The sequence below is a fragment of the Blennius ocellaris genome, assembly GCF_963422515.1.
Source record: "Blennius ocellaris genome assembly, chromosome: 2".
Taxonomy (NCBI): Eukaryota; Metazoa; Chordata; class Actinopteri; order Blenniiformes; family Blenniidae; genus Blennius; species Blennius ocellaris.
Window position 1 is genome coordinate 26,466,607 of NC_137651.1, and position 26,128 is coordinate 26,492,734.

Below are 26,128 nucleotides of genomic sequence, written 5' to 3' on the forward strand. Positions count from 1 at the left end.
AACTCCAAGCTATGCTACATGCAAAAAAATGTTGGGACTCACAAAACAGTGATGCTACATATGCACACAGTGAGCAATCCATATATTTAAATGCAATATTTTGCCTGAAATGGTATGTACTGGATCCATCGAGAATTGTTGAAGGTTTGTCTAGTATTGGCACAGAGCCTTTGCATATTGTATATGTATAGAGTATAAATTGGGCCTAATGGAGCCTTATAAGAATTTGATTCAGCACTCAGTATTGGCAAAAAGCTAAAGGTTAGTACTCATACTTGGGGGAAAAAATGGTATTGGTGCGTCCCCATGAATTATGTCTACATTGAGCTATTAATTCATTGTGCATCGCCACTGTTGTTTTTGTTATTGAGATTATATAAAAACCATGATGAGGAAACACTTCTAGTTGCCACTGAGATAGCATATTGTCGCTTTTTGGGTTTTGAGCATCTTCCACAAGAGATAAAATTAATCTACTCAGACAATTTCGTCTCTCTTCCTTTTGTTAATTTTTTCATCACAAGCTACATTGATCATTGACTTTGTTAGAATTACTTGCCACCTGACCAATTTTATTCCTCGTAATAGTAGTTAAACTCTTCAAAACAATTCTATATTAACTATAGTTTAACAGCTTCTTTCTGGAGGAGATTCTGCTGTCAACTTGGATGTAAATAGATTTATGAGAGCAGAAGCTGAAATGGTCTGCAATTAATTATATAAAAAAATTAATGGGCTGCTGTTTCCTTAAACTGTTTTACAGTCTGGCACAGAAACATCACAAATGTTTGCAGCTTCATAAAACAGAAGAGCTCCGATTTTTCATAGGTTTTATGCAGAGTCATACGGCGTGATTTGGATTAATGAAATAGTGCAATGACTTTCATTGTCCTTAAAGATAATTGAGGATTTCACTAGTTTCTGATGAGATCCAAACAAAAAAACCTAACTAGGGGCTTAATTTATAAAGGTTGCGTACGTTGACCTGCACCTCCAGATCAGATTCTTCTGCTTCACCTCTGCAGTCAATGATCTCTCTGTGACTCTCACAGCCGTGATGGTGTGCTGCTGATTGCTTGTTTTTCTTTTATTAGTGATTCCACTACTGTGACACCAAATAATATTGTGTCTTGACCTCCACCTCCTCCATGCCTATTTCGCTCTCTGTAACATTCTTTTACTTAGTCTTTTCTGTCAGGATTTAGTGTCAAATGCGGGCAATCAATGGGCTGAATGAGATGCAAAAATATTGATGAGGTACTTTGCATTGACCATTTATGGTAGAAAGTGGGCGTGTTGAGGGCGGGGATGAACTGCCCAACCTTACAGGTGGATTGTGTCCTATAAGAAGAAAGTGCATGCAGATGTGCATATACGCACGGTTTATTGATAAAAAAATATTTTGGCACACGCCATTTTCAGCTTTTGGACACATGTACATTTGTAGTAGGAATCCTGCGCAAGATTTATAAATGAGGCCCCTGGACATGAGTTTTGAAAATGGGCTGTCATGAGTAAAAAAAAGACATGTAATTTTTCTTCTGACATTTCTTTTGAAACATATGTTGCTTGTTAATCAATTTCTTGTCACTCCAGGAGCCTGAAATGAGTACTTTTGACAGAATATAATTAGTTGTGCCACACAACCTCATATATTCAGTGTCATCACGGCAATATTTAACACTGTCAGGGCTAGTCGTCATTATTAGACTATTAGCCTCTGCGGGATGCAGTGAAGCGTGTCGTGAAAAGAAAAGAGTCTTTGAACATAAAGGGAAAAAAAGTGGGTGCACAAAGACAAAATGGAAACCTGGCCTGCAGTGTGAACTTGTAATAAGAACAGAAAAAAAGCACATTGTGTGTATAAAGAAGGATGATTGTGAAATAAACCACATGCACTTTGTTTTACTGTTATATAACTCAAACAGAAGTCCTGTTTTATCTGCTGAACTGATGTTAGAGGTATTTAAACTGTTTGGAAGTGCTCTACTAGATTGCACATAATATCGTTGGTGCAGCCCCACAGACTTTAAAAAGCATTTTGTTGGCTTTGATCCATATTTTAGAGTGTTTATGCTGACAATGATACCAAATTGCAGCATTTCTTTGGATTAAATGTGTGTTAGAATGGAGGCACAGGGAGATCCATTAAAGTACATTTATTCCAAACAAGGCTTTTTTTGTAAGTTTTAGGAGTTGTTGATGTTCTTGCTGGCAGCTACACAAGACAACATGTTGGTATGTAACTTGTGACTGTGGTACTTATTTGAATAACATGTAAATAACAGGTTACTCTCATGATATATGCGTGTAGATTCTCGACTTTCTGTCCGACAGAATGCGGGTGCTCAGTGTGGAAAGACTCACCTCCAGCTCTCGTACCCTCAATGTCAGAGCGCCACAAGGCTGCGTCCTCAGCACCCTGTTCTTCAACCTGTGCACCCATGACCACAAGCAGCTCCACCAATCATAAAGTTTGTAGATGACACAGTCATGAGCGACCATACACAAGTGAGGTTGAAAACCCTGCTACAGTGGTGCCAGGACAACAACCTGTTTGTGAACATCGTGGACTTTGGGAGGAGAGTGCAGAGGAACTACACCCCACTGAAGATAAACCGGACACTTAAGCGGGTGTGCAGTTTCAAATACCTGGGCGGGCATATCCCCGAGGATCTAGCATGGACATCACACCTTGACAATTTGGGGAAAAGGGTGAGGAAGTACCTCCATCACCTCAGACAGCTGAGGGAATTCAGAGTCTCTCTGAACATCGTGAAGACTTTTTACTCTGAAGTGGTGGCGAGTGTTTCTGACGGAAAACATCACCCGGTGGTACGAGAACAGCCATGGAGATTATGATCATGGAGGATCCTCAACATGCACACTCGGAACTGTTTGAGTTTGAGCTTGCTACTCATCAAGACAAAAACAGAGAGACTTAGGAATTGTCTCTCCCATGAACTTGTCAGGACTGTGAACTGTGACGTCCAGTTAGCACCTCTAAACGGAGATAGTAGGCCCATGGCTGCAGATCCTGCAGTGTTGCACATTTGTGCGTCACGCAGACTTCACAGTCTCTCTGTGTGGACACACATCCCTAATTTCACACATTCACTTCATTTTGCACTGCATTCAAAACCCACATACCTCAATAAAAAGCAGTCCAAATCTCAGCCTGTGAACGAGGCCTCGGATATTATAGGAAATGCATCTTTCATAAGTTGACTTGATCTTTGTAAAATTGTTTTTATTACAACAATGTCCTCCCGAGCTCCTGCTGGTTTAACTAGTGTCAAACTAATGAGTCTTCAATCTCTAGTTGTTGATCACTACATGAGAACAAACGCTCCTCTCAAAGTCCGGAGTTGTAACTGTTGTAACAATGGATTTATTGTCTGCTTGGCTGAATCCTGCGATTAGTTGACTCATTATATTGTCATGCTCTGGTGCTCTTCCGTTCCCCATCTGCTAATGTGTGGAAAGAAGCATAACTTCATCAGAGCCTTTCAGCGCTCCTAAAATTATCCCCCATGAAAACAGAATTAAACACTGGAAAGGAAACACAAAAGAAAATGCAGTTTTAACAGAGGAAACCACCCAGAAAAAAAACAATAAAAAAACTACATTTGAAATGTGTTCGTGATCGTCCCATCAGAGATTATAAAGAACCCTCCCCCCACCCTAAGAAAAATACTGATTCATGCTAAATACAGAATTATAGACAGCTTGTCCTCATACAAGCTGTTATGTTTGGTAATTGCTGACTGTAACGAGGCCCACACTCTCTATTTCACCCCATGGATCATTTGCTGTCTCTTCAAAACTCTCACTGAAGCTGTTGTTTCCACCCACCTCCACTCCTACTCCCCTCTTTTCCCCTCTCACTGTTTCTCCTCATTATCGACTCTGGGAAGCTCCTCACATGATTCAGGAAGCTTCTCCGGGAATCGCAAGTCCAATTTCTAGTTGCTAATTTGCATCTTCTTCTTCTTCTTTTTTTTTTTTTTTTTTTAATTTCTCCCTTCATGAACACCTCTGTGTTTCCTGGTCGGTTGTGGAAACGGCAGCAGCTGCAGTTTGTTTGCAGGTTTAATTGTTGTGATTAGTAGATAGGTAGTTGTACAATAACATTCAAGTTTGTGTGTGATTCATTCGCATAGATTTGGATTATTCCTGTCAGAAGGATAATATTTCTACGGCGTATCATTCAAACACTTTCCATGAACTAGTTAGCATATAGCCATTATTGTATCAGTGTGGTGAACTCCTAAATTGCTAAATTATTCTAATAATGGCTATAAACAAAGGTTTATATTGACTTCATGCTGAATATTTAAAATTTGGACAAAAGCACCGAGCTGGTTTTATTGGCACAGAGTGGGTTGGAGGTTAACCTGTTTTTCCTTGTGTTGGTGCCATCACACACACACACACACACACACACACACACACACACACACAGAAATCCAATTGTTGGGAGTCGTGTCAGCTGAGCTCGGGAACCACAGCTTTTGCTCATGATTTATTACTGAAGCTTTGCCACATTTGCCAATAGGAAAACGCTTTCAGTGGAGTCATGTTGATATACTGAGATGGATGAGAATGAAAATGGAATAACATTTCTCAACTCCTCTCCAAACCTCCTATTTGTGAGCAGGAAGGCAAACCTAGTTAAGTCTGATTGGGTGAATTCATGCACAGGGATTTTATTTGCAGATCGTTCATTTTCATCATTAATCCCCCCCCCCTCCCCCCCCCCCCCTTCCACACACACACACACACACACACACACACACACACACACACACACACACACACACACACTCTCTCCTTTGGTTTCAGATTTGCTGTTTTTTTATATTGGAAAGTGGCCTGGTGTGTGGCTGGCTGTGCAGCTCTCTGACCAGAGGCGATATCAGAGCTGCGACTGCAGCTGTTGCAGCGGCTCTGTGGTCCAAATATCACTTCCTTTGTCACTCTGAAAGGAAATGCAGTTCCTCTGTTGTCCAAAGTGACTCTTCTTATTCCTTATGTTTCATCGTTAGCTGAAAGTCTACTTGTTACAACTGTCAGATTCTGTGCCATACATTCCTGCCTCACACTGTGTGTGTGTGTGATGTTGTGTTATTTGTTCAGCTGTGTCTGTCTTCTCTGCGAATAACGATCTGCAGAAGTCACCAGACAGAAAGCAGCACAAGTTTCTGCACTCCGATACGTCAATAGTCTTGAATTATTAATTTACCATGGTTATAAAACCATCCAGTGAGATGGCGATGGCTTCTTTCATTGTTATTGTCAAGATCAATGTGAGCATTTACTTCTCTCCTTTTAATTCGCGGCCATGAAATACTCCAGTAATTCTAAACCTCCGCGACCAGCGACTCTTCCTGAGACTGGGCAGGTTGATTGTTTACGACCTAATTGAATGTAGAATGAATGAATGAAGGGATTAGCTTTCTATTATTGTGACAGAAACTGTTTTATTAGAAAAAACGTGTTAAAAAAGATCTATTTCCAATTGTGAATCAAGCACATTGAGAGTGAAACTCATAAAATAAACTCCAAACTCAGCTTTACAGGCGAAAGTTGTCTCCTGAACCAGCACGTTTATCCTCAGCTTTACATCATTACATTATTTTTAGCCAGTTGATTTGATATTATTATTATTATTATTGAAAAAGGGGGTGCCATCTTGCTCATATGCCACCATTGGTGTGTGAAGCACTTTGAGATTGTTTAGTATTGTTTGCATTATTATATTCATTTGTAAATATTAATATTAATATACAGACTGGCAACCTGTCCAAGGTGTATCCTGCCCTCACTCATAGTAGGCTGGGATTGGCTCCAGAACCTCGTAACCCTGAACTGGACAAGCGGGATAGAAGATGAATTGATGGATATTAATATCAAGAAAATATTAATATTGTTAATTTGATTTAATTTAATTTAATTTAGAAAATTCTTCAGAGTAGCAGACACAACACTAAAACCTGAGCTGAGTTATTGGTGATGCTGCCATGAAAGATGCATCGAAACATTACATTAGCCACAAAGCCATGTTGTCAGGGTGAGTTGGTAAAAACAGGTTTAATGCAACCGTTATAGGAAAAGTTTTTGGGACAGTTGACTCTATTTTTCACCAGAATGTATTATTAAGATTGGCATTATATTTAAATGGAAGTTATTTTCTGTAGTAATTGTTAGTTTTTTTGCAAATCTATAGACATTTTCACCACATATACTCTGTGCAACAACAAAGAAAAAGTTTAAAGTTTCAATTGAAAAGGTATATCGTACTATTTTACCGGTCCAACCCATACAAGATGAGAATCAACTTCTGTGCAAGATATAACCAAAAATGACCAGTAGTGTGAAAATCTTTATCTCTGGGTACTTTTTCAAAGAATCCAAAGACATCCATGTTTTATTAGTGATGTCAGAATGCCCGTATGTGTAAAAATGTTTTTAGGCCTCCATCTCCATCCCCCAGTTGACACTAAGTTGTTTTATAGCCGTTATAGAAAGTGTATGAATAGACAAACGCCTGATCTTCACACATCTTACAAATGAATTTAGTTTGTTAATAATTAAAGATTGATGGAATCGGAGAATCACATCTCCAAGAATAAATGTGCGATATTTTCTTCAATTATTTGAAATCTTCTTGAGTGAACTGTCAGTTTTTGATGTGCTGGTATTCGGTCTTGAACAGTATTCAATTCTCAGTTTGGCTTGTCTGAACCACTTTAAGCTGGTCCTCCAATCCCCCACTAAGCAAAGTGGCAGCTCTCCTATGGAAATGTGGCATTTGCTTTGTTTCGAGCCATCTAATGAGCCAGTTAACATTCAGTTGTTCACCCTAATTGACTCCTGCACTAACCGGATGGAGGCACAGGACTCCAAATAATTACTTTCTTTATGAGCCAATGTCTAATGAATTTAAGTGGCATATTTACCAGTTGACTGACCCAGGGTGGAAGTGATGGAATTAAAAAAGAAAAGAAAAAAAACCGACATCTGCTTTCAACTTCATAAAAGACACATAATATGATGCAGTGGTTGTTGACATTTTGAAGACAATAATGGCTGTGAAGCTCCAATGATGACACTCGCATCCAGAGGTTCCTTGACACGTCTGTAATTCTTCTCAGATTAAAACCAGTAGGACGGTTTGGTTTTATGTCAGAAATTCACTTTGTTTCCCACAGATTTTGTTTCACTGGAAAAATGGCACTTGAACTTCAATGTGGAGTCCGCGAGCAGAAACAGTGAAAACATAAAAGAGCTTTTGGAGCTTCTCAAATAGGATTTTTTTTGTTGTTGATGTTTTTAAATTAGTTTGGGTTTTTTTGTTCTGCCTAAATCTGCATTGAAAAGGAAGGAGCAAACCAATACAAAAATGACTAACATGTAAGTTTTTGGGATTAACTTTAACCCTTTATGGGCATTCATCGAACTACTTTAATATAAACTGTTTATTGTGGAATATTTGAACACTTGTATTGAACTTTTTGGGGCTACTAGAAAAAATAATTAAAATTTGATGCCATTTATATTTGATTTCAACACATATTGGGTTATAGCCTCAAAATATCTAATCTGTGAAAAGTTATATATTCCTTTTTTTCACATTTAACTACTGAGCCCCAGACATGACATCTGAAATAAAACTTTAAATCAATTAATATTAGGTGGCAACAAATTAGTATTTTGTTTCCATTGATTAATATTAGGTGGCACTAGATTATAGCTCGTGACCACAAATTAGTGTTTAACTGCAAAAAGCTTAGATTCCATTTATTTCCAAAAAAATCAGCCCTATCCATTTATTATTACATTATTGGCTACATTATTACTGAAATTTAAAAATGGTCAATTATTTGCTACTTAAACCATACAATAACGTAATACATTATGTAAATGTATTTTGCTAATGGATCAAATATCTTATTAGTTATGTGTTTTATCACACTGGAAACGGTTGATCATATTATTGGTTGTTACAAGGTCCTAAGTATGCTGGCTTGCCTAATAAAAGTTTAATACATTGAGTAAAATAATCGACAGTTGAGGCAAAAATGTGCTTGATTATTTTTATGAAAACTTTTCTTAAGATATTGTGTATTTTGTTTCCATTTCTAACCATTAAAAGAAAACATGTAAATACAGCCATCTTTCATTTTATTTACTGTTCTTTTTGTATTTATTGTAGCGTAGTTTATACAAAAGAGCATACCAGTTATTACAGTTCAGTTTGAATTACATTTTATTTTATAACAATTCGGGTCATTGTTACATTTTGTGTTGTTGTTGCATATCGGGCTATAACATGCCTGTGATATTGTGTAAAGCTTAATTTTATGGTTTTAGTCATGTCAACAGTTTAATATCTTCAAGTTTGTGATGTTTCTGGGATTTTTTTTTTGGTATATTTCATGTTGGCCATCATATATCAAGTTTTTTGTTGTTGGTGTCGGATTTTTATTATCTTTTCTCCGTTAAATCCTAAACTTGGAGTAGCCCCGGTTAGTGATGCATGCATGTAAAACAGCCACAGTGAGTGCATGAGTGGTCGCAGAGACGTCGCCCTTCAATCTCCCAGAGTTAACATTTTGTCAGCTGTCACTGCGAGCGTCGGCTCTGCCGACGTGTCCTTGAGCAAGACAGGGACGGCCCACTGGGCGTCAGGGTCGGAGTCATGCTCCTGTGGCATTGGAAAGATGAATTTTCTGTTGACACTCTGTAAACTATCGATAAAAACGCCATTTGGGGAGGAGAAGTCAAACATTTGGAGGGCGTCAGCAGAATTTTCTCTGTGAAGCAGAAATGAGAAATCATGCAGACAGAAATGAATACAATCTTAATAATGTCCTTGGGAGCACATCTGATTAGTTTGAATGTCTTAAAACTATCTGTGCAGCGATGAATGACCCACATCCATTACATTTTAATTTCTCGGTAGTAATTGCATATTTTCTCAAAGTCCTTTTTGTGCAGGATGAAAGCCTGCATTTTTACTTTTTACGCTATAAATAAGAAGCTTCAAAGTGGAATATAAAAATTCCCTTGAGTGGACATAATTAAAACATTAAGGCCAAAGAAAAAGAAAGAAGCATGCTTACGTTCCAGCCTCCAGCCAGCCTACACAGGTGAAGTCCACATCAGAGCTGGCTCAATGAATTTCACCAATATCTTCGCTGGGGCATCTGAAAACAACCCTGCAAGCTGTGCATTGCTGAGCTGGTGAAATTTTGGATGAGCCCCTTTAAGCATATCAGAGCATTCCTTAAAAACTCAGCCGAATGTGCAACACGGAGGTGCGGCTACTTATTCCCCGCCTGCAGGCGCCTGGTTGGGATGGACAACAGATTATTATCTGCTCCGAGGTCTCTGCATGCTAATGACTCAGACAACTTTCCCCTGTGATGTTGGCTATAAAAAGTTAATGCAACAACTAAGGTACTAAAAGTGGATGTTTAAAACATAATCAATTAAATTAAATGCACAGAATCCAATCACAACATCAACTGTGCTTTCTTTACCCACTCCACTCAAAGTGCTTTTATTGATAAGATAGCTTTTTCTCTACTTTCTGAGTGAAGATAGTTTATTTAATCTTTTTAAAATGAGTGTCAAACACATTTTAATTCATCGGCCATATTAAGCCCAATTTCATCTTGAGTCGTAAACAAGTGCCATGAAAACCTTTACATTTAAGCTTTAAAGGTTTTATTTGTTGTAAAATAGAGTATAAGAGATGAAAATGTCTCTTTTTTTACAGAAACCAAATAATTACTACTGAGCATGACTAAAATCTCAACATAAAGTTAATTCTATTGAAACCTTCTGGTGCAAAATAAAGTGAAATGCCCGAAAAACGTTCCAAACACACTCCCAGTCATTCTACCATCAGCTGCTGAACAGCTCACACTCTCCACATCTGCAGAAATGACATACAGTTGCACAGAGAGGATGCTCCCGCAGCAAAGCAAATACTGTCACGCTCTGTTGCACATCACAACTAATCGACACGCTCGGTTGCAAACTTCACCAATGCAGGCGATTCTTGCTATTCTTTGAAGACATTTTTGGGCCGCCAAAAACATGTGCCACAAATATCAAGAATGTCACACACCGACACGCCCATTGAAGAACCATATCCAGATGCATCACGTCACATAAAGAATATCACGAATGTACCAGGAATGAAAATTACATTTGGAACTCCTTGTGCCAAAGTGTAAACGCACCTGAATCATAGTTAGCTAGATTTCATGGCGGCATCACTGACATCTTGGCTCAGGTATTTTGTTGTCTTCTACTCTTAAGAAATAATGTTTAAAAGAATAAAAAATGTTTTATTTAAAATGTCTACAAATTGTTTGGCGAGTCAGTTGGGAACCTCCTGCGGTCCAGTTTTGGCCCACGGGCTTTATGTTTGGCCCTCTTGCTTTAATGTATATCATGAAAGCAGAATAAATCACACTTTTGAAACTCATTCTGATGTTTCTTTTCCTGTAATACCCCTAAAATACAGGAAGTGTAAATGTCTTTATCTTTATAAACACTCCTGAGCCTGTATCTGATTAGATATGGCCAGTTTATAAGTTCACAACTAATGTCAAAGAGTTCAACAGTTTTTCAAAAAACATAAAAGAGCGGTGAATCACCCCTATCTCTGTGGTCACAGTGTGCTCATGCTGTATGAATGTAGCGTTTCCACAAATGTACTAAAAGCATTTATACTCATAGCAAAGGACAAGGGTAATTTGTAAAATGGCTCTTACTTGGATGATAAAAGAACTAACCTTGTTCTTCCCTTTAGTCTCTTCAGCCAGAAAATGCACGTCAGCATGCAACAATGAGACCTTTAATCATGATGAATTGATGCTTTTTTTAGATCCCTAAAAAATAAAAATAAAATATGTGTCTTTAACAAGCTGAGACCAGAAGAACCCCGAATCTTGAATCAGTTACGAAGTATTTCATTGTTATGTCCAAGGGTGTTTTATCATGGCTTGAACAGCCATCACTTTTTCCAGGAAATGTTTCTTTTGTCAGATCCAGGGCACATCGGCGGTAAATGCAACTACTGACCTCCACTTCTAAGCTCCCATTCTGCTGCTGCAGACTCAATGTAACATTCTCATGACACTTGTCTGATGCTATAATGTTCAGTGAACTTTTGAAAACCTAATTCCACGCAGGCCGACTTTTGTAGAATCCGGTTCACATTGTTTTACATTTCAGTAATTCTCTACTTGAACACACAGACTGAAGACAACATATGCATTGAGATATAATTTGGCTACTTAATAGCCTGATAGTCCTCATTGTGGTAGTTTAGTTGATTCAAAAATGTTCAGAAACTTTCAGATTTTGATTAGTCTTAGGACAATTAGCTACATTTCGATAGTTTGTTGATACAGATCCTGCATATATTTACCATGAATAACAACGCATGTCAATAAGACTATTAAGATTTGCTATTGATAGAATATGAGCTGTGATATCATAGAGGTGGACAGAAGGAGGAAGTTGTCAAACACATCGAAGCATTACAGCAAAACCAGCTGAATTTTGAAAGAAGGAAAAATGCCATATAGTAAATGATTCAAAGTTGCGGGAAAATCCATTCAAAGGTGCGGGAAAAATACAAGCATAGGAGACATTCAGAAACTATTGTGAGGAATAAAAGGGTCACAAAAACACCCTCAAAATATCTAAAACTGAATAAAGTCTGCAAATAAAAGTCACGAGGAGCCCGCTGAGGAAAGGACTCTCGGAACGACAACAGCAGCATCACTGCTCTTTTTCAAAACATGTTGGAAACATGTGCAAACTTTTTCAGACGTAAATTGCATTTCATGTTCAAAATTTAGGAAGCCAATCTCAATAAATGGATAGTATTTGTTTGCACATCTTTGGTGCATCCAGTTAGCAGATTAGCTTCTACATGTGTTTGTGCATAATGTTGAGTTTGTTCCTATTTTTACGTATACATTCTGAATAGATCAAATCCGGTAAAAAAAACCCCGGCAAACTCTATTCAAAATGACCCTATGTCCAGACTCAAATTTTAAATATATGAGTCAAAGTGTGTCTCCTTGCTGCTCCATATTAAAATTTGCTATCTTATGTATCATCTGATTCCTATCCAACCTCTACGTGCTTGTATCAAGTGTGGGTAAACAATTAAATTACGTATATGTCTTCTTTTCCAAGGCACTTAGGTATTTATGCTCAACTAAGCAGTACATATCTTGGTAGCAGATCAGCACATTAAATACAGCCAAAACACTAACAATACCAAATGCGTTTGGGTTTAGGCAGGCTATCAGCCTCGAAAGATAAATCTCTGTGATAAATGGCTGCTCACCACAAAGGTCAGCTGGATGCAACATTGTGTGTTGAAGGAAAATGAAGGGTAAGCAAGTTGCTCTGCCAGTAAAGGGACTTGTGTATTAACCACGCTGAAACATGAACAAATTCAATGTATTAATTTGTCATAGGTGGCAATTTACTACAATGATGAAATTGAATGTAGCATACTGACTCATTACAGGCCAAGTTACGTCACTTCTTGCCAGTTCTTCAATTTTTACCCATGATACTTTCATGACAAAAGTAAACAAATCATTTCCTTACTATTGAGAATACATTTTTTTATTTGCATAGAAGTCATAGATTCAGTTAAAATATATTATATACTATGCATGCGCACTATGACCATAGTAAACACTTTTTATGCACATGTGTGAATAGATGGACAACAACGAAATGTTGGCCTACAGAGTGTCATGATTCCATATTCTCCTGACACTTGGTAGTTTTATAGTTGACAGTCACCCAGAATAGGAATCCAACTAGATCATCTCTGCATAAGAATGCCTGCGCACTCCCATTGATAATGTTTATGTCATATTGTTCAATGTTTTTGTAATTGAACCACACATGTGCAAGCAATCAACAGTGCCAACACGTGGCATGCTCACTACATCCTTTTCAGTATTTCTGCCTTTTCCATAGAAACGGACATCATTTTCAAAACACTGCTGTGTCAACACAAAACTTAAAAAAAAAAACAATAAAAACAAAAGCAATGCCTTTTCACTTGAAACGCAAACAGGGCCTTAGTTCAGGTACCTAAAATATACAATAAATATGGAAGGATAAACAAATTCACATCTTAAATTACATGTGCACATACTGTGTACTTACATTTTTTTTTTAAATAAGTAATATTTGTGTACTTATACAAACAACATAGTTCATTGAACCTTAGTGTTACTCAAAATGACATAACTTAATCACAAAAATGTTGTAATCCCTGTAATTAAATGGTGCGAGTTTGGTCAATTTGAAATCACACCCTGATGCTTGCTCATGTAAGTTTGCCAGGTTTATCTCTGTTTCAGTACTATTAGATGCCGTAATTGCTACGTTGCAATATATCTAACATAAATAAAAGGGAATTAATCTGAACATCACCCTAGGGTTCAAAGTATGTCAGTGAAGTGGCAGTTGCAGACTTTTTTCTTTTCTTCCTAATAGCAGAAAGGTCAGCACCTCATGCGGTAATCATAGAATCACTGGTATTTATCAACAGTTCTATCAACCCCTTTCAGATACATTATGCTCATTGTGCGCTTCAAAGCGCTACAAGTTTCATTCATTGGCTCTGTGAGGCAGAATGATGGTGAAAGCTGAACCCTGGTAGCAGCCGGGCTAACTGACAGAGGCAGCCAGCCCTTGTCCCTGACCTAATTACTCAGAGAACATGTCCAGGCCTGCGTGTCAGCACTGACCTCATACTGATCCAATATGACCCCTGTCCCACACAAGGTGGTCTCCAGTGTTGCTGCCAGTCAAGAGGAGGTCAATGAGTCCCACCTTAATAGTCATCAGTTCAGACCGTCTCCAGGGGACCATGAATAATCCCCCATCGGTCATCTCGCAGACAAGCCGTATCGCCGCAGCACCGAGGCTACCGAGGCTTCAAGGTTTATTTTGCCATAAAGACCTTAGATGGATCCCACTGCTGTAAATGCCCTATAGTGATAAACACAGACATATTTATTCTCTTCTGCCCAACACTTTGATTTTCATTGAAGTATTAACTGAGGTCAAGTGTAAGAATTTGTCTGCAGGTGCAACCATTTCCATTACTGATTAAGCTGTCAATTGCAATGGCCAATCAAAGTCAACATTATCAGGGGAACACTTGGAGAGAGTCCAGAGGCAAACATCAATACTTTGTTCTTTAAAAAGTGCAAATATTGAAGGCATCAAGAGAAAATGGGCAGCTCAGGCTAGGATAGTGGAGCAGGTCATCTCTCAATTGGAAGGTTGCAGGGTCGATTCTCTGTCTGTCCACAAGTAAAATCCTTTTACCTAATGACTTAACCAATTCGTTTTGATTATTATCTTTATATCAACTAATTTGGTGGTAAACTGTTCCAAATATGGGGGACACATGGTGGTGTAGATCATGTGCATAGCCAGACGGTTGAGGGTGTGAGTCAAGGAAGAACTTTTCTTAAACTTGTGCCTGTGTGTGTTTTTTTTCTGGTTATACAGGTTTTCTCACAGAAACCACACACATGCATTTTAGTCCAGCCGCTGACCCAGCTGAAAATGTGTCTGGTTAATCTCTGTAAATGTTTAATATTGTGTTTTCCATACTGAACCATTTCATATTTGGACTGATGTCTTTGTGTTTAATTCAGATTGTAACCTCTGTTGGTAGGCACAGGTTCGAACCGAAAAGTCGAAATCGAAAAGTTCAAATTGAGTCAGGATTTCACAGATACCAAAGCAGACAGTTTAGGTGGGCATTGATGAGACACATATTGTTAAGACTGTCTTTGTCATTATGTTTTATCCTCCTGCCCTCCTGAACATTCACCTATCTTCTATACCTGCTTTGTTAGTGGAACTGGCTGGAAATACTGACAATAGCTGAAAAGCAAAGTAAAACCTTCAGCAAAGAACCAGTCCATTAAAGTTATGTCCATGGCTGATTAATTGTAAAAAATTAGAATTAGAATTAATAGTTAGACACAAGAAGAGCTGTGTGTCAGCAATGAAACTGTAGTTATAGTTCTGGAACCAATGACCAAGCAGGAGGAGATAGACAAAGAAAAGGATGGGACCTAGGACAGAGCTCTGGGGGACACCAGAAGAGAGGGGAGAAGGCTGGGATGAATTTATATTAAAAGAGTGAGTGTAAGCAGGCAGATGTGACTTAAACCAGTCCAGGGATGTGTTCAACATTCCAATGCATGCCAATCTCTTGAGGAAGATGGAGTGGGAGACGGTTAATAGACACCATTATGTTTGACTCGCCACTGGACTCTTTGAGAAAGAATCCATGCAAGCACAGGAAGAAAAAATAACATCCAAACAGAAAGGCCCCATGCATGGAATCACACCAGATATATCACTGTGGAGTGAAGGTAAAACAACCACTGCACTACTATACAACTCTCCTACAGAGATACAAAAATAGATGCTGAGCTGTCGATTCTCAAAGTGTCAAAACGTCTTGGCAGTACAGGTGTGTACATTCATGGCGGTAAACATTTTCAGGTTAAATAAATATCAAAAAAGTGAGAAATGAAAAACATTACTGTAAGCTAAGAAAACCTTTGACATTAATGGAAGAAACAGAATCAAGTATTTGATGCAAGATTAAATACAGCAGTTCAGTCTGACATATTTCTGATTCATAGATGACGCTGCCCTCTCAATAAGGTTGTTTTTAGTAATCTCCTGGACCTGAAATACAAAAATGAAAATATACTTGAACCTTTGCGCTATGAGTATTTTTTTTTGTTGCTGCTATCGTACCCACCAAATGCCTTCCAACAAGTAATGGCCTCTGCTTTTTCCTTGTACTCAATAATACTTTACATGCTTGTAATGAGTAACAAAGGACTGTCGTGACTTTTGCTCTCCGAAGCCACCTCGCATGTTTGAAATTCAGCTTTCTACTGTTCACATATTCAAGGACATGTGAGTGTTGGATGTTATCTCTACCTGAGTGTCATTAATGGCTTCATTGAACTTCCTACAGAGCTGGTGTTTTAATTCCTGGAATAACACAAATTTAGATGTATGTACTTCAGTATGTGAGCCGCACATTGTGACTCCAGTGCATTTGTTATTGCACTACTGCGTGCTAAAGATTAATGGCTCTACTTTAGACAGTTATTGTGGTGTGGTGCATAGCATCTGTGTTCAGTCTGAGTCATCTCAGATGAAAGTAGACAGGCTGAAGGAACATTTGTTGGCATCTAATTTTATATGTAACAATATGGCTTTTCTGTAAGCAATCAGAGCTTTTTTATGTGATTGTTTTTGTCTGTTGTAGTAAATGCTTGCAAAGATTTAAGTGTGGGCAGCATATAAGTAGGTTTACAGTGTATTGAACACACTGGAAACATTAGTAGTACTCCAAGTAATGTAATGACAGTTTTCTCTGCACTCATTATCATGAAATTAGCAATGTATTGTTTGTATTTTCCTTGTAAATGTTAGGCTTTGACAATGACCAATTGATTGCGTTGTACAAAAGTGTAAGTCTAAATCACAGCACAGGCCTCACAGTCTTTTAAGGGTCTGTCATTTGAGAAATCAATGCCATTTTCAGTATTTACTGATAATTGGTTTGGACTAATTATAAAATAAATGAATGCACTTGCAATTTGAAAAAGCTCATGTTCTCCCCACTTTGCCTCTTGATGGCAGCATGTCAGTACCTTATTTACAAAGATTCACTTAAAAGAAGAAACCTATTATGCTTGTTTTTCCTTTAAAAAAATTGGCAAAACAACTAGATTTTATTTTCTTGACTACATTTTGGCCTCAGACCATTAAAATGAATTACTACTGTCATAAAATCAAAAGGATTTCAATGTCTAGAAATCTGAATACTGAATACTTTTCACTTTCTTATAATTACTATACGTGGGTCATATTTACGACGTTCTTTCACAAGTGAATTATGCTCATGTAAATAGATTGCACTTTCACTTTCTGGGAAGAAAGGTCTCTGGATCAATTGCAATATCAGGATGTCAAACATAAGGCCTGTGGACCAAAAAAATTGCTTGCACGAGGCTCCAAACCAGCCTGTCAAATCACTAATGAAACGGTAGATTTGAAAGAAATCATACATTTTTTTTAACACATTTCTTAAGCGTGGTGGACACAACACATCTCTGAGACCAGAACTGAAATATTGGTGACACTACCATGAAAGCGAGCTAACTAGCATTAGCCTCAAAGCCATGTTGTCAGGGTGGTAGAATGCAGTAAAAATGATTTATGCTGAGGTTGTTGTTATTTTATATGGTAATTGTTTGTTTTGATGGAAGTGTAGACATTTTTATCACATACTGTATACTCTGCACCACAACAAAGAAAAGCATTTCAGGTTTAAATTTACAGATTATTATGACATTATTTTACCAGTTTGACCCACTCAACATGAATGTGGCATGTGGCCCCTGAACTGAAATGTCTTTGACAACTCTTCTCCATATGTTGTAAATCATAGCAGTGATATTTTTATAACCCATACCTTTCTTTATTGATATTATTATCACTCATTTCAAATACATTTGACCACATTTGTGTTTTTTATATTCTGTGCGCAGTTACTGCTGAGATACATCCTGTGAGCCTCTTATTTTAGTTTTTTTCCACAGACTCTCAAATACATTGCTGTGTATTTTACATTGTGTATTTTAAAGTTATTCCACCAGAAACCACACAGGAATAATAAAAAATTTAGAACCTGGTTTTAGCTGTTGATGTACATCTCTAATATTATCTATATCTGTCTGAAGGAAATTAGTCGTTATACTCATCCAACAACCTATTTTCAGCATTTAAATTTTGGGAAACATAACCGGGCTTGTTGATATCTTGCGGTCACGCCCAAAGATTACCGAGGCATCGTGTCTCAAAATCCCATTTGTACACTCTATCGCAAGATTTCAATTTGCCCGGAAAAAACAGAAATGTCAGTTTCACAACATTTAAGACAATTCCCGTGACTTAAATACACTTTTTTATGAGAAATTCAGGCTTTTTTTTCAGGCTAAATCAGTCAAATATTGATATTTTTGCTTGAGCTGCCACAACATCATCTTTGATGTCCCAGAAAGCTTTGCAGCAGGTACCCAAAGATGAAGTCAGTTAGTAAAACATAAACACAGTTTGAGAGTTACAAATTCCGGTTTGATTGGTGTGATCGATTTGGGCAAATGCGGGTTGGAAATTTGTGTAAATGAGTGGTAATGGTATTGTGGTGGTGTGTTGTTTTATTCTCTGTGCAGAAGAACCTTTTATGAGAAGTATATTTGAAAGATTGTTTTCTGGGGGAGTAACTTTAAGATGTTTTTATCAGCAACAGCATCAACCTCAGCTGTGGGTAGACTCATCTGTTGAATTAAATCCAGTGGGCCAGCTTTAACTTACCACATGCATTGGTGAGGCTTGATCGAGTCATCACCTTTTCTTCCTTGAATGACTTTTGATAGATTTTGACCAGTGCAGACTCAGCCACAGTTTTGGAGAAGCGCTGACCCAGTAGTCTCGCCATCACAAATTGTCCTCACCCAATTCCTTCCGATTTCTTGTCACTTCTCCACCTTGAAGAGAAATTGGTCACTCGCTGGCTAACATATCCCGAACACTAACGTGCCATGAGGAGGAAGAAATCGGTACTATTCACTCCACCAGGGGCCAATATGTTATGGCTGATTTGGTACATTCATGTAGATGTCCATGTGTGTTGATGTGGATGGTGTATATATATTGTGTAAATAGTCTCAAGTCAATCATTTGGTTAATTTTAGTCAATTATTCTTCCAATTCATCAATACTGATACATATTTGCTTTATTTTACTTTCATGTCATCCACCCGCTTTTCTATCTATAACACTGGAGCTGTTGTTACACGTACTTTTCCCCTTGTGTGCGATCAATAAAATATATTTCATCTCATGCTAGTACATTCTCAAAGCTATTTATTTATCAATTATCTAGTATACATAGTAGGGGATAGATTATGCAGTAGTCCATCCGACAGCTCATTTAATGATCCCTCAAAATATTTCTCCTGAGAGGCGTTTAGATTTCTGCTTCTCTCAAACAATAAAATTGAATTTCTGCTGTTGAAAGAAATGTTTTGTATCCACATTAACTGCATTAAGAAAGAACGTCCTTGCTCTGCCAACCACTCATTAACATTGTTTATCACAGTAACACCTTCAGCCGATATAAATAGTCAGGAAACATCGCATCTTCACAGACAAAGGTTAAAGTTGCACCAAATAAATTCAAAGTCAACACTGTAAATGGTGGCCCAAAAGATTCTCAGAAAAATCCAAAATATTTCACTGTACAAACACATTTTGATGAGTCAGAACAAGCCTCCAACAGATAATCAATAAGTCTTTAGTGCCACTTGGTGATAGGTGGTACTCAGAGAAGACTGACCTTTTATTCTCTGTCCTACAGTCCACAGCAGCTTTTCTTTGTGGTTTGTACCACTGAGAGAAATTTTGCCTTCTTTTGAAGTACCTGGGAATAGAAGAGTTTCTCATCATGAGAGCAGGTTGAAGCTCAGACACATGTCCAGATGACAGCGTGGTCTGTGTTTGTAGCTCTTGCAATAAAGTACACTTCACTGTACAAATATCAGAACTATGAAATGCAAAGACATCCGTGAATAATAATGTTATTGTTTTCACAGAATACTTTGCAGGCAGTAGATGCTACATATGTCATTTCTGACATTGACATGGTTGTTTAAACAAAAAGAGGTTAGAGAAGGATAGCGAGAAAGATAATAACAGAAAGTTATTTTTCTGAATGGTTGTGTTCAAAGCTATGACATTTTAAGATGTTAAATTATGAAATATTGCCGATAATAAAATAAAATACAAAATAATACAGTATTAGGATTTAATAGGGGGAAAAAAAATCTTCTAACTGGAAGAAACCTGCAGAACTAGGCTCTCAGAAGTGGAGCATTTCTGCTGTCCTGGTTGGAATTTGGGGATATAAACAGAGAAAAGGATGGGGCAGAGAGCAGCAAGCAAGCAGGCATGAACCATATTGGGGAGAATATATGCTTTTTCCTCATGGATATGGATCTGAAAATGTTTGATTGTTTTATATCCAAGGTTTAGCTCCATCTGTTAGGTACTGTCACTGATGAAGCTTTAAAATGCTGCACCTCAAAATCTTTGCACCATGGAGATTGTGCCAAGAATAGTTTGACAACACTGGATCCTGTCTGTACAAGCAGGAAACTCAGTTTTTTGTTGTTGTTTTTTTTAAATATAAACCTTGTTTAAGAGGACTGGGGCGGTCACCCCAGTGTGTTTGTTGAGTTTTGTTTATTTCATCATTATTTGGAAACTAGTGCCTTAAAATCAGGCTGCATGTGTGCTACAGCTGCAACAACTGACTATACTGATAGCTGATTAAAAATAAATGTACATTTCTGTCATGACAAATACAGGGATAGATAAACTTTTAAGTTGACAGATCTAACTTTAAATCTACTCTGAGGTTTATATTAGTCTACTACTGGTACAAAATGTAAACACTGCCCACAGTGCTCAGTATTGGAACATGTTAATTTAATTTATTATGCTGACATGTTATTATAATAATAAGAAAACCACCTTTGGGAAATCAAGAACGGATTTAAAAGTCTGCATCAGATGCTGCTTTAATTTTGACTTTTAGATGGCTTATCAGGAAGAAACGGGCATAAACATCACTCCTTTGAAAAGTGTTAAAATTTTTATTGATTCTTGTCAGCAATGTGGACAAATTGCTGCACACTGAGTGTGCACCTGGAGCAGAAGATTGAGGTCAAACAGACATTAAGACTTCAATGAATTTGATTTACTGTGACACAATAGAGTTGTGTGAAACAGATTGACTCTTGACGCTTCTGGGACTTTCACTGAACTTGGACCCTATTATTTCCACAATTATATGAACGAAATAATAGACTCAAGTCTGGAAAATTACATGTCCTGATGAACCTGGGATTTGCGGCTGTTGTATTGACATTTTAAACCTATGACTCCTTTTCCCTTTTAAGATAGTCAAGAAAGTGTAAAATGCCCTTACAGCACGCCAAATATGGCCAAATGAGTGCTTGCATGTTGCTTGGTAACCAAGCAGCTAACCTTCATGTGAGTTCATAGACAATGGACAGGACAGGGGGGGTTGTTATCAGGCAGCTGCAACTCATCCAGAATACTGCCGAGTCCTGAACAAAACCAAGAGAGTGGAAGACATTTGGCCATTGTTCAAGTCACTGTACTGATTTCCAGCTGGACAATCAGAAATGTCCAATTCATTTTACTTTTCTATAAAGAGCAGTGGTGTCCTACATCGGTCATAGAGAGTTTCAGCTTTAAAACATCTGATCCTAAAGACTATATCGTCACTCAGCTCCCCACAAAACCCAGTAATGAGTCTTTTATTGTGACCAGGTGTGTTGCTGCAGGGAACCAAGTCAGACATGTACCTCTGCATCTCATAGTCTCACACAGAGACCCAACACAGATTATGGAGAACACGTTCACTCAATTTCCAGGAAGATAACAAAAGTAAACTGAAACAGCCTTTGGTCTGTCACAAAGTTTACTGCACCTTAGCAGTGAAGAAGATATGTAATCTACTAATAGGATCATTTTTAGATAGCCATCCTCTCAACCACTTTATCTAATTCAGGGTCACAGAGTGTTGAAGCTAATCCCAGGTGACTGGGTGAAGGCATCCCAGAGAAAGCACCGCGCTACAGACACTCACATTCACACCAGCTGTCCCACTGGACAAAATCCAGCAGTGGAAGTGGCCTCACGGGACCGTGAGCGAGACCGCATGATCTGTCCAGTGATCTGATGGAAGGTCAAGGTCGGCTGGTCAGTCAGAGATGAACACTGATGCTATCAGGATCATTCTGGATAGCAGCGATAGTCCTCCATGCCTGTGATGCACTGAGCGACAATACTGTCACTCCTCTTTCCAGCAGCCGCACTACTCAATGGTATCATGATCTTTGGTGAAACAAAAAAACAAAACTGTCCAACCCAGCCAACAGTGGATGAAGGTGATGAAGGGTCATGTGGTGAGAGTCCAGCTACATTTTTGGTGGTCGAGTTATGGTCACCAATTACCCTCAAGTGAACATTTTTGTTGGGATGAGAAAATTCATGTACACATAGGTCATCTATTTATTGTCTTGTATTTAACCAAGTTTCTAATAATCTCAGATGCAATTCCCATGTTCCACCAATGTTTTCATTTTAATATATTATCAACACTTTCCCATTTGACCGGTCGATCGCATGCAATCCAAAAGGAGTATCTATCACCAGATTGTCGCACAGCGATACCAGCCTGAAATCTCCAACAAATCACAATGCAGTCCAATCAATAAAACTGTTGATGACAAATGCATTGATGGATTTCTTGCAAAGGAGGACTATCTGGGAGCTCGTTGTGGGGCAGATCGAGGGTGAAGTGTGATGGAACCTACATTTTAAGTTTTCCATGGTTCCTGCTGAGCAATTTCTAATGAGATGGTTGCTGTTCGTGCTGAGAAATGAAGAAGAACTTGTACAACTTAAAGATGCTGCTCTGTTTGTAGCCCATGAGTGTAGCAAGATGTTCATTAGTCAGAGAAAAAAAACCAATACAATTTGCGAAAAGATAGAAAAGGACTTGGACAAACAGTGAAATGGCCTTGGGGGAAGAATGGCCGATATGTGAGTTTTTGAAGATTACGATGACTTGCCTATTTTAAAGTTCTGTGCCACTCCAATCAAGCCCTTGAACCTCAATGAAGAATTAAAAACTCAACTATGACTTGTAATCAGTTTCCTGAGAGCATTTGTGATGTTTCATTGTTGCTAATATTCCCCTAATCTTCACAATCTTTTTTTGTTTCATTTGTATGCTAATTTCAGCTTTATTTCATCAGATCTGTTATTTATTTGTCACTTGTTCACTAACTTGCGGCTGCATTGTTCCAAAATTACAAAGCCTTTTTTTTTGTTCTTTTTCTCTGGTTCATTCAGATCAATACATACAGATCGTTTTGTCTTACATCAAAAACATGAAACAAAGAAAGAAACAAACAAACAAATAAAAACTGTTTGATTTTTACTCTTACAAGTTAAAACATTTGTACTATCTACCAGACCCATTCTATTTCCTGTGAGTTTACTTATATATCTGAAAGAACAGACTATCAGTGTCATGGCCTCCACCTCTGGCTCTGCCTAGTGGCAGCATTTTTTCCCTTCCCTCTCCCTCCTTTCCTTTTTCCTAGGTGGGCGTGTGCTGCATGCTGTGTGAGGTGTGGACGAGTGCAGTGCAGTGCTGATTTCCTGAGTGCACTCACCTGCGGCAGGGTGTGGCTTCACTCAACATGCACCTCTCTCTATAAAGCTGGCATCAGATGAAGACTCGGCGTTGGACCGTAAAACTACCTACCGTTAGTTGAACTCTGTTCTGCCTGACCTCGCCTCAGTCTGTTTTTTCCCTGCGTTAAAGTTTGTCTCTCCTCGGCTGCAGCTCTTGACCCACCCTGCTGCACCGAGCTCCTGCATGAGACTCAGCTCGTTGACCCGTTCCTACAGCTTCAGCACAGGACTCCCTGACAACCATCCTCCTGGCTGCAGCACACGCCACCTCCGTGGGTCTCCAGCGTCGACCACGCCATTCATCCCGCTCTGCTTCGTACCAGGCTGTGTGCCTTAGTCTCCCGCTGGGTCCTGATAGTTTGGTTGGGGTGGTTTCGTAGTCTGTGTAGTGTTTCTATTTTGTTTATTCTGGAGTTCTGTTTGGTTGGGTTTAAGTTTGTAGTTTCTAGGTTTAGTCCGTACGTCTGTAATTCTGGCTCTTGGAGTTCTGCTTGCTTGTGTTTTGGTTTGTGTTCATTGCCACGTCATTGATTAAAGTACTCTGAGAGTATCCCTGTTTGCCGCGTCTCTGTCCGCAACTGAGTCTCTGAGTGTGATTCGTGACAATCAGCTCCTCTTGCTTGCACTAAATCTTGTGTTTGGAGCACAGGGAGAAGAATTTTGTTTTGGCGGCACCACAGATATGTACTGTTTGAGTTCCCTCAACCAGGGAACAGTACAAAGCTTACTCCAGGTGGGCAAGCACAAAGCCTTCAGCTCCTGTTCCTAAGCCAAGTGTATTCACTCCCTGTGCTGAGTTTTCCCCTTCATCCAGCATCCGTCTACAAGTGCTTATATATTCCATTACTTTTGGTGAATGAAGTTCACTCATTCTCACACTTTAACGGCAAATATGTCCCTTTATTTTATTTTTTTTCAGCCGGAGCACATATACTTTCATCTCTGACCCAGAGCATGTTTGGTCAAAACTAATTGGACAGTAAAATCCAATCTAGTGAAAAGCGAGGCGAAAGATTAGGGAAATTCCATTAGCATATGGTTAGGGGTGACTGCATTTCAGTCCTGTTTGAACTTCAAATGTCATCTCACCACCAATTACACTCTAAATTGCAATTTACCTCAGTTAATTACCTTAATTAATATTCAATGGAACACCAAAAAGACTCCTACTTGATTTGTTCCAGTTTTAATTTAACATATCACGGCTGATAATCTTCCCGTATGCGATATGCATCTCCTTCACTGAGCTTGTCCACTTGTGCTGTTTTCACATTAACATAAGTGTACATCAGACTGAAGAGAAAGAGCAAAAACACCCAAATCATTAATTATGCATGAGATACTCAATTCAGACTTATATTAAAATAGCCTTTGTGGTTTGGTGCATATCACGTTCATAACATATTTAAATTGAGGTGTTTCACACATTGCTGGATTTTATCCCATGCTATTCCAATATTTAACCTTTCTGGATTGGCTGATGCTGGGGTTGAAGTTGTGTTGGCGCTCTAAAGGTCATATAAAACATCAGGGAAACAAGTAAACTATTAAGGAACATGCAGCATGGACGAGATAACAAAAACACCCGTACAGTACCTTTATGATCACAGAGAACTAACAAAACAATCTGCAGGAAAATGTAATTCATACAAAAATAATAATCTGAGAAGAAGACTGAATAAACCAACAAAGTATGTTTTTAAATTGTTCGACAATGAATGACATTTAGGATGATTAAGTAGGTTTTAAATGTCTAAAATGCAAAATACAGTTGTTGGATCTAAATATACAACAGAAAAATGTTGGACTTCTAATAATTTCAATAAAAATGACAGACAGAGGAGAAAGAAATGAACTGATAAAAAAAAAAAAACAAAGAAGCAATGTGCACTGGATAAAAATAATGTGTCATCTGTAAAAAAAACCACAAAAAAAAAACCTGGGAGTTGGATGTGAATAAGAATGGAATAATCTGAATGCTCCCCCTTGAACTGCTACCTTATCGTGGTGGGGTAGTTTGAGCACCCGAATGATCCTAGGAGCTATGTTGCCGGGGGGCTTTATGCCCCCCAGTAGGGTCTCCCAAGGCAAACAGGTCCGAGGTGACAGGTCAGACCAAAATCAGTTCAACACACCCCTATGAACACGCATCAGAGGAGTGTAGTGACGTCGCCCGGTTTGGCGCAGCCGGGGTCTCACCCTGGAGCCAGGCCTGGGGTCGAGGCCCGCATGCGAGCGCTTGGTGGCCGGGTTCTTGCCCGCGGGACTCGGCCGGGCTCAGCCCGAAGGGACGACGCGGGCCCCTCCTCCTCATCCTCCTGTGGACCCACCACCTACAGAGGCTGCCGAAGGGGTCGGGTGCAATGTGGATTGGGCGGCAGTCGACGGCAGGGGCCTCGACGACCCGATCCCCGGACACAGAATCTGGCTTTTGGGACATGGAATGTGACCTCGCTGGGGGGGAAGGAGCCCGAGCTTGTGAGGGAGGCTGAGAGATACCGTCCAGATATAGTCGGGCTCACCTCCACTAACAGCTTGGACTCTGGAACCCAGCTCCTCCACAGGGGCTGGATACTCCACTTCTCTGGAGTTGCACGCGGTGTACGGCGGCGGGCTGGCGTGGGCTTGCTTATTGCCCCGCAGCTCAGCC